This window comes from Podarcis filfolensis, assembly GCF_964270895.1.
Source record: "Podarcis filfolensis genome assembly, chromosome: 9".
In the NCBI taxonomy this organism is placed as follows: Eukaryota; Metazoa; Chordata; class Lepidosauria; order Squamata; family Lacertidae; genus Podarcis; species Podarcis filfolensis.
In genome coordinates this window covers 31,663,190-31,674,093 of record NC_139610.1, presented here as the reverse complement: position 1 = coordinate 31,674,093, position 10,904 = coordinate 31,663,190, and the positions used below count along the sequence as shown (strand labels likewise).

At 41.2% G+C, this 10,904-nt stretch overlaps 1 pseudogene across 1 annotated transcript; it reads left to right on the top strand.

Moving 5' to 3' along the window:
- Positions 1–1,692: 1,692 nt before the first annotated feature.
- LOC310742664 (small ribosomal subunit protein uS12-like) lies at positions 1,693–2,207 on the top strand (annotated as a pseudogene). Its single transcript has one exon. The product of its transcript is annotated as a small ribosomal subunit protein uS12-like (transcript).
- The last annotated feature ends 8,697 nt before the right edge of the window (positions 2,208–10,904 follow it).

Genomic DNA, 10,904 nt, shown 5'->3' with positions numbered 1-10,904 from the left:
TGGGTGTAAATTATTACAGTGGTTTCACATTTTCATGTGATTGAGGCAACAGAAGTAAGCTCATAAACAAGATACTACTAATTATACAGAGGAGAAGTCATAAAGTCACCAGTGGATGCATGTCTTATATTCATGGACACATCGTTAAAATGTTCAGACTTGCTATCAAATTCTACATTTAATACTAGACCCAACAGCATTAAACCCTCCCAACAAGAAAATCAGATTGGTTAATGATCCTTTTTTGTCACACAAGTTTTATATGTCTGCTGTTGAAGCAGCTGGGTGATTTTCTGTTTCTGGACAGCTTAATCACTGGATGATTAAAATAATTTTTATCTGTGCTACTTGGTACATATAAAGTCTGAAGATGTTTCAACATCCTGAGTTGCAAGTAGACATATTTAACACATAAGAATTTTTTGTTTTTAAAGTTTTTACACATCTTGTCTTTTTTTAGTTTTTGCTTTGGGGTGTGTGAACTTAAATAAATAAGCAGTTTATTTGTAAAAAAAAAATGTATATCTCTCTATGCAGAAAAAAAGGAATCAGAGTGGTTTACAACCACTTGTAGGGTCTGGGTTCTGTTTGCTTTACTGTAAGAGTTGTTTGTTTTTTAGTCATCATTTTTTATTTGGAAGTTCCTTCTGTTTGATGGCATCATAAATAAAATGGCCTTGGTGGCACAGAGTGTCTTCCATCCATTTTGGCTCATGGCCCAGCATTGGCCTAATTTAGACAAGGAAAGCCTAAGTACTATTGTCTACACTCTGGCTATTTCTAGGCAATACGTTCTGCATGGCATTGCCTTTCTGGGTGGTTTGGAAACTGCAGTGGGTGCAGAATTCAGCAGCCAGGTGGCTCATCAGAGCAAGGCGGTACAAGCACCTAGCACCAATCCTGACCCAGCTGGACTGCAAGCAGCAGCACCCGCTCCAGTGCCAACCAGGTATGGGAAAATATGACGTCAATTTGCCATTTTTTTCCAGTCTTATGTTGTCCTCAATATATCATGAATATTCAGTTTATATCAGTTTGTAATTTATTTATTTTTTTGGAACATGGAAAAGTTATCATGAATATTCATTAGCATCTTAGTGTCAATTTCTCAAAACATGCGCAAATTTTGGTATGAAATTTCCCCCAATAAGCATATTTTTGCAAAGCAATTTCCCCTAACAGAATGCATTTTTTGTCTTGCATTTTCTTCTTCTAATATATGCATTTATATGCACACTTCCCCCAAGTGTATATTAATTTTTGTACATATAACCTGGCTGGAGAATGGCATTGTGCAATTCAGGGACATGCAAATTTTGAAGAAAGGCTGTTTTGGTTGGTGTATTGCTTTGGAAAGGGCAAAGTAGGTAGGCTCACTTTTAAATGTGAACTTAATTTAATGTAAGGTAGCCTGGTAACAACAGGTGTCTCATCCTATTTCTCTCTCTCTCTCTCTCTGCTTGACACAGCCATGGATGTGTCATCTAGGGCAACAGATGCAGGATTCCCACTGCCTTATGGGGGTCTTCTCAGAAGAACAAGATCAGCAAGCTCAATTCCAAGTCTCCTATTTGGCAACTTCCACTCCTGATCTCCCCAGGCACCAGTTGCATACTCTAAACAGTCTACGCAATGTGAGAGGACAACACACCCTTGTGTGGGTCCAGAACCCAGTACAGCTCAGATATCCAATTCAGGCTCGGGTTCCTTCAGGTGAACCGGCAACAGCTGCAGCAGGAGGAAGATGGGCAAGTGCTGTGGGCTTCGGCCAGCCAAGAAGCTGGGCAGTCATCGCCGAGACCAGAAATAGCATGACAAACAATACAAGAAGGCACATCTGGGTACTGCTTTGAAAGCCAACCCTTTTGGGGGAGCTTCTCATGCCAAAGGAATTGTCCTGGGGAAAGTTGGTGTTGAAGCAGCCGAATTCTGCCATCAGGAAGTGTGTCCGAGTTCAGCTCATCAAGAACAGAAGGAAAATAACAGCCTTTGTTCCTCATGATGGTTATCTGAACTTCATTGAGGAAAATGATGAAGTCCTGGTTGATGGGTTTGGTCGAAAAGGGTGACATTCCCGGTGTTCACTTCAAGGTTGTTAAAGTAGTCAATGTTTCTCTGTTAGCATTGTACAAAGGCAAGAAAGAGAGACTAAGATAATAATATCTGTGATGCTGCTTTCAGCTATAATAAAACTTCTCATTTGACAATATGTTTCTGAGGAATCTTTTCATAGTAGTTCAGCTTTTTGTAGCATGGAAGTAATTTCACAGCAAAATTCTCTCTTGTACAAATTGGGTTGTTTTAACTTTTACATGGCTTTTCTTACTGGTCCTGTACAAGTGTGGTTTCTAATTGGACTGTATATGATTGCAGCCTCAGTTGCAGAAGAATTTAGTTCCATTCTGAACCACAGAAATGAAAGCGGTATAAATGAATGTCTACATATTAGCGACACTTTAAAATTCATTGAGTCAGTTCTTTAATACGTGTGCAACAGTGTGTCACTTTCTTTTAAGTATTGACATAACTAAATGTTAAATGACAATTTTTTGCTTGATGCTTATGTTGCTGGGCTTGCTTATTTAAAAAAGGAGAAAACTAAAAAAAAAAAAGAGAGAGATATCCAATTCAGCAGTAAATTCAAAATTATAGAAGGTAGGAAATGGGGAATGACAGTGAATATGCAGTTCAAAATGGAAATAAACACTCATATTTTTATTTAATTTATCACATTTCCTCCAAGTAGCTCATGATGGTGCACCCAGCTACATGGCTGAGTGGAGATTTGAAGCTAGGGTCCTAGGTTCAAGGGTAAACTCAGCCTTTCTCAATGCAGATGGTCTTGAACTGCAATTCCCATCATCCCTAGCCAGCATGGCCATTGGTCAGGGATGATGGGAGTTGTAGCCCAACAACATCTAGGGAAGCAGAGCTGAGAAAGGCTGCTCTAACCACTACTGAATTCAGCCAGTTTCCCAGCCTAGCTTACCTCCAAGGGTTCTTGTGAGGGTAACCACCCACACCACTTTGAGCTCCTTGGAGGAATAAATAGATAATAAATAAAAGTTACATCATGTCATGGCTAAAAACGTGACCTAAATTCCAAGAATCCCCTGGATAAAATCTCACCTCAGATACAAACACACCAGATTGTCTCACATTATGTTTTAATCATCCAACACTATTAGTTAAGTTATCAGCAAGTGAATTTATCCAATTCCTATTCTTCACCGCTTTTCCTTTCCTGAGTCTCTTTTCTGTGCTTGTACTGTCAAATCATTTACCCTGAAATAGCCCCAGGGCTGAAAAAAATCACAGCCAAAATCTCTTAACTAGAAAGAATATTATGTGCATTTTTTACTCTACTCACTAGCATTTGTGTATTTTTCACCAAATTATTGACAGATGACAATATCCTATAACAACTGACAATATACATAACAGGGGTTTCAGGCTCTTTCTACTTCTTCATATACATTCTGTGTACGTGTGTAAAATCTGCAATTTGCTGCCAACAATTATCTCTGTGTACTACCCTTATCTACAGACATTAAAGGATTCCTTAGACCCACTTGCGTGCATTCATTGTCTACCAATACTATTACAAGCATATCGTCACCATCCCATATTCGTCATGTAATTTAATGATTCACATAAGGACCTTTTTAAAAAGAAAAGAAAAGAAAGAAAACTCAGTCCTTTTCCTGTTACCAAAACATCTGCTCATAGGGGGAAAGAGAGAGAGAGGAGGGGAAAAAATCATCTTTGATTTGATTTTATTGCAGGATGCATGCTCAGTCGCTAGCCTGACGAACGCCAAGATGCAGGCGAAACTGTGTGGACCTTGCCCCTTTTTTGGAGTTAACCAGTGAAAAAGCTGCATCTGTTTATTCTCAGACATTAGAGCTACTAAAAGAATAAGACATCAGAGGCCTGTGAACGAGAAGCTCTTTTAAAACACACAAAGCCTTCGCTCCCGAATCCACCTTAACCAGTTTAGAGAAAGAGCTTTTGGCACCAAGTCTGCCTTCGGTGAAAGACTGATAATGATCACGAAAGACATTCTGTGGGCTCCTGCTCCGCTCACTTCAAAGGCCTTCTCTCTTAATCAACATTAAATCATCATTTTCCCCTTGCACACAGGACAGCTGTACACAATCTATTTGTTTTAAAACAGATTATGGCTAGTTTCCCTGCTAGAATATATGCTGCACTGATTTTTCTTTCCAAAGAGAGAGAGAGAGAGAGAGAGAGAGAGAGAGAGAGAGAGAGAGAGAGAGGTTTTTAACTGGTTTAGCTAGTATAAACTCCTTCCCATCTGTACAGTCTAAATATCTTTCCAGGATCTGGCCATTATTTTGGCAGTACCACATTATTTTATTGGTATCACAGGGGTGTGCACGATCTTCAAAGCATTCTCCCCAGTACAGTGTTGCAACTACGAATCAGGCTCATCCAGACCAAGCTGCCTTGAGCATTAGACTCCAGGAATTCCATCCTGGGTTTTAAAATGTGGTTTTCATTAGAACGAGGATTTTTTTGATTTTTTTTTAATGCTAGTCTCCCTACCTCGAACATTTGCAGGGATTGTTTCTTCTTTTTCTTTTTCTGCTCCTCTCCAAAATGCCAATAATTGTATAAATTCCAGATTTTCGGTTGCATAGCCCATTGAACCCAACGGGACTTCACCTCTGATAAGATTTGTACAGAATTGCATTGTGAGCAGGACCTGGCTGACCTATGGGGGTGCCCACGAATTCTAGGATGACCAGAAGACATTTTATTGCCCAATTAAAGTAAATGTAGATTAAAAAAAGATAACTGTTGACTAATTAGTGTAAGGCCCCTTAAAAAAATCAGCAGATTGCCTTTTCCCAGATCAGTTCCAAAGATATATTGCAAAGGGCAGTCCCTTTGTTTAGTGGAAGAAGAAGCACTGTGACCCTACAGTGACCCATCTCTACGGTTGCTTGGCATTCTGTAGTCTCTTTTCTGTAGTCGGTTACCAGAGTGACAGCATATACCATTGGCAGAATTGAGGAGTAATAGAGCTTTTCTTGGACCTTGGAAAGGATTCCTTTCCTGACCATACAAGATGGCACAGTCACACATGCCTTAGTTAAATCAGTAGGATCTCTCCATGCTGCCGCCTTTGAAAACTAGTTTAGCTACTATAAACCCCAGCTAGTAGTTTGCAATATGGCCAGGTTTTTTTGTGAGGGAGCACACAACTTCTCTTTTACATCACTTACAATGGCTGCCAATCCATTTCTGGATACAATTCTAAATGCGGGTTATCACCTGTAAGGTTTTACAAAGTCTTGGGATCAGGAAGGATAAATAAAGACCTGTTTCCTCCCATATGCTGAGATTATTTGAAGAGACCTCTTTCTGAGGTTTGGTAGGAAGAAACATAGGAAAGGGATTTATCAACCATACCCAGTGGCGTAGCGTGGGGGGTGCAGGGGGGGCCGGCCGCACCGGGCGCAACATCTGGGGGTTAGGATTAGCAGGCGCAAATCCACGGGTTAGGGGGCGCAAATTACTTGCCTTGCCCTGGGTGCTGACAACCCACGCTACGCCACTGACCATACCATCCAGGTTTTAGAACTTCTTGTCCTTGGAGGTCCATTTAACCCCCTCCTTGCTGGCATTCCATCTTAAGTTACTTCTCTGATCATGTAAGGAGGCCCTCTCTCTGCAGCCCCTCCCACCAATTCCCGACAAGTTCCCAAATCCCACCCTCCCATTATCAAAGAGCAGATTTTCAGGAGGTGCAGAAGCTGAAGACAGAAGGGAGATATGCGAAAATTCTAAACCATAAACCATGAACTCTGTTCATATTCACGGAAGTAAAGTTAGGATCAAGCAATTTAGCCCCCCCCCCCCTTATTTCAGCACACCTCTGCCTGATGGCCTGATTCTATTTACTCCCTTGTCATTAACTGCTGTTTTTCTTTTGTAGTCTTGGTTATAAAACTGTTCTAGGATTGTGGGCATTTGGGCAACTCATTTTGCTAGCCACCTTAGATGGATTTTTAACAGAAAGGTGGAATGTATGGACAATATCCACCATTAGTTAAGCTCTTGTTGAAATCAGTTCACTTTTGTAACTTAAGTCCAAGGATTTCAACGGGTTTACTTGGAGTGTGTCTTAGTTGTCCATCACTGTAGTCTAAACCACTGAGCCTCTTGGGCTTGCCGATCAGAAGGTTGGCTGTTCGAATCCGCATGACGGGGTGAGCTCCTGTTGCTCTGTCCCAATTTCTAGCAGTTCAAAAGCACACCAGTGCAAGTAGATAAATAGGTACCACTGTGGGTGCCAGCTCTCTCAGCCTGAAAAGTGAGTTGAGTGCCACACCCCATAGTCGCCTTTGACTGGACTTAATAATAATAGAAAGCAAGGCCAAAATCCTCAAGACATGGTAGTTTTTTGCTTTTGTTTTGCTATGCAATGGAGGTCACTCTGAATTGTACTGATGACAGCTGTCTCCACATGCAATCTATTATCGCACATGGATTGGACAACATTCTTCACAGTCATTCAAATCACCCAGTCCGTGAACTGTTGCAGATGAGTGGCTTATTGCCCAGACAGAGAGTTGCCACAGAATGCAGTTTAAGGCAGTCCCCACATTGTGACTGTTCTATTATGTGAAACAGCTTCTTAAATTCTTCCAGCTTAACTAAGAAACAAGTTAAAGGCACATCTAACCAGTGAGTGGAGTACACAATGGTACTTGCTTAGTAGCAGCTGAAATGGGTTGAACTGGCCACCTTCTAGCATTGGAGAGCTGGATCACTTCTCACGACAAAATCGTCTTGGCAAATAATGACAATGTTCACCAAACAAGAGTAAATGCAATGACGGCAGTGCCGTCACCTTAACCAGCCTATCTTTGAAAAAGAAAATGAGATAGTATTTTAAAAATGACAAAAACGTTGGTTTTATTTGTGGAGTGCATGTGAAGTGAATCCACGGGCATACCTAGGTGTTCACCGCAAGGAAATTCCAAAGTGACGCAGAGTGAATATTTTACATATGAACGAAATGCGCAAAACAAGTCATACAGTTTGAATCACTCCATCTGTTTCTGTTGTTCAAAGGCAGCTCATCAAAAAGATCTGCTCAAGCAATGTCCATTACAGATTCTCACTGTAATATAAATTGTTGTCTTATGTTGCTGGGGGTTTAGGGAGGTGAGTGATGGCCTTAGTCTGAGTGTGCTTATATAGAGATACGTCACTGCCTGATGATGTGTTTCCTCTAGACACAGAGTGCGATACTATTTGTCAGAGGAATGCCAAAGCTTTATATATCCAGTGTATGAAAGGATATGAGATCCTTGCCAACTATAACTCTCACTCGTCTCTAAAACATCAGCTCACACTCTGGTGTGGAGACTATTTTGAGAACAAGCATTTTAAACAGTTTCTCTTCCAATATTAACATCTTGTAACTTTCAGAAGTACAAATGTTTCCTGTTTTCCTGAACCAGAAGTAAGAGTCCAGGAGTGCCGGGGGTGGGGTATCTCTTCAAGACATCAGTATCCAAAGCTGCCAATTATGGCCTGTCAAATTCTAGAATGAAAAGTATTTACGTAGTTTTGAGTCCACAGTTGATGAACATCTCAACAAAATGGTCTTTTATTCCCAGAGAAAATATTTGCTTTTTTGACCTTTACAGTAGCTATAGTGCTGTCAGGGACATTGTTTGTGCTTGAACGTGTACATTCAGAGTCAGAAGACATACGGTTTAATGAGGTTGGATTCCTCATATGAATTTTATGGGCCATGATACTCTTGGGACAAAAGAGCACCAGAAGAAAAGTCCAGCTAGATTGGACCAAAGTTTCATCTAGCTCAACATCTCATGTCCACAGTAGCCAGTCAGATGTTTGGACAGATCACAGAGGCCCACAATTTGAATGCATGGACAACAGCCTTCTCCTGCTGCTGTTCAAAGGCATCTTTCTGATCCTAGAGATAGTTTCTAAGCCATAATGGCAGCTTACCACATTCTGATGCACTTTGTACATTGTTTTGAATTCTGTAAGATACAAGCATTGGTCCAAAGAAGAAAAAGGCACTTGAATTGGTTTCATTCTAAACTAATAAGAGTTTACCTTAACAAGACTGGCAGCATATGTGTTGTCTGGACAGACACAATATTGATTCTTGCTTCTGTCCCCCCTCCCCCTTTCCTAATACTGGGATGATATGCTATTTCTTTGTGCTTATGGGGTGAGGCTACATCTACTGCTAGCAAAGTTGGGGTGAGATAATAGCTTAAGGGCACTGTCTTTGATAGGGGTAGTGGATAAAATTGATTCAGTTCACATTTACAGGCTTACTTACCTAATTTGTACCTTCCAAAACAGTACTCAAACTGAAACATAGCACCCTTTGAAATTTTCAGTTCACTGAATTGTGCAATGCAATGCACCAGTAACATGGTGTGTACAAAAATACTTATACTGGGGTAAATTGTGGATTAAAATGCATATATTAGGGGAAATAACATGCAAAAATATTTCAGACTATACCTGCCACCACCCTAGCCAGCATGGCATTGACAAAGTCTAAAACATCTGAGGCGCATCAGTTTGTGGATGGCTGTGCTAAGCATATCTCGGTCCAAGCTCTGATGCAGTGGCAACCACGAACATCATTCCATCTGCCTCTGGTGCTAGATGAGAACTTCCATTTGGCTCTGGTTTGCAGAATTGATATAGTCAGCTCCCCTAGGCTAGGTTCTGACTTCACCCACTTTTCAAGGACAGGGCAGAATATCTCTGGCATAGAGTCAAGCATATGCCACTCATATAGCTCCATTTTAGCTATGGTTTATTCCACAGTGGCAAAAGTGAATGACTAGGATCAGTCATGCCTTTGGTATAAGCAGAAAATGTACTATTAAAATACCTCCCATATTTGTAAGAAAGTACACTGATACAAAAATTGCTCAAGCTGAACATGGAACAGCACAAGGGCTGCAAACATATCCTTGAGTAGCCTCATTGAATTCACTTTGGCTACTTCATAGCATGTCAATATGTCTTACTTTGAGTTCCTTTTGCTATTCAGGAGTGAAGCTACTAAATATTATATTATCTCATTTTTAATCCAAACCTCTTGGATCCTTTTCCAGTTTCAAGTTGTGTCATCACCCCAATTTCTACTGGAATTAAGTGTCATCATTTCTGTTTATATAGAAAAGCTGTAATGGGAATCCTTCGTGAGTGAGTGTGTGTGGCAATTCTTCAACTAGTGCCACAAACCAGCTGTTCCAACCCGGTTCTCCTTGATCCCATTTTGAGAGAGATATTTGAAAGATTAGGGATTACCTTTAATTGGACCATGGCTTTATCATTTTTGCTTAATTTGATCTTTATGCTAACGTGATACAGACATTTTTAAAGTATGAATTTATAGCCAATTTATACGTGACTTTGGAAATAAGCTGCATTTATGTCAATGGCAACATTTCCACTGACTCCACTGAGACAGGGTTCCATCAGTATTCTTCGTATGACTCATTAGCTACAAAGCCAGGAACAGGACAGAGGAAAATAGGATGCGTTTGCAAAAGGCATCAATCCTCCTTCTTTGGAGCTGAAACCATAGCTTTTCTAAATGAAAAGGGGAAATGATCTGAAATAGATTTTGCTCCTCGGTATTTCCCACAACTGGGACACGGGTGGTGCTGTGGGTTAAGCCACAGAGCCTAAGACTTGCCGATCAGAAGGTCGGTGGTTCAAATCCCCGCAACGGGGTGAGCTCCCGTTGCTCAGTCCCTGCTCCTGCCAACCTAGCAGTTCGAAAGCACGTCAAAGTGCAAATAGATAAAAAGGTACCACTCCGGCGGGAAGGTAAACGGCGTTTCCGTGTGCTGCTGGCCACATGGCCTGGAAGCTGTACGCCGGCTCCCTCAGCCAATAAAGCGAGATGAGCGCCGCAACTCCAGAGTGGGTCACGACTGGACCTAATGGTCAGGGGTCCCCTTTACCTTTACCTTATTTCCCACAAAAATAATTAGATATGAAGAGCCATGCTGGATCAGGCCAGTGGTCCTTCTAGCTCAGCATCCTTTTTGCACAGTGTCTAACCAGATACCTATGGGAAGCCCATGAGCAGGGCTTCCATCAGAAGCGTACAATCTCCAATTGTGGAAGTAAAGAGAGCCATCAGGCCAGCCTTTAACCTCCATGAATTTGTCCAATCCTCTTTAAGGACAATCCAAGTTTTTAATGCCTGATGTTTCATCGCTTATTATTATCATTAATTTTGTTGGGAGCCGCCCAGAGTGGCTGAGGAAACCCAGCCAGATGGGTGGGGTATAAATATATTATTATTATTATTATTATTATTATTATTATTATTATTATGTGGTCGTCACTGCCTCTTGTGTGAGAGAGTTCCATCATGGTGCTATGCAAAAGTGTTTTCTTTTGTCTCTCCAGAATCTTCTACCATTCATCTTCAATAACTGTCCATGAGTGGTTTGGGAAGTGGTGTACACATGACATTAGCCACAATCCCTATCTATCCCATCATTTCTTAGTTAAGAAATGATTTTTGATGCACCCCCCCCCCAAAAAAAACCCCAGCTTCAGGCCAAATTGAGAACGAGAACAGCCTGGCTGTGTTTTTAAACTGGTAATGTGAGCACGGCCTAAATCTTTCATCGTTTCTTTTGCAACTTGCAGGTGCAACCTGTGAATTACTCCCTTTGAATTTCTTTGCAAGGAAGTTTCTGAAATGGGCAGGCTCTTTTGGATCACACCCACAGCTGTTCTACTAGGAATGGTGTTTATGCCAACGGTGGGGGACAGCAGGGCCAATGGTCAGGGCTGATGGGAGCAGCATCTAGAGAGCCTCAAGTTCCTCAGACCTGGTCTAT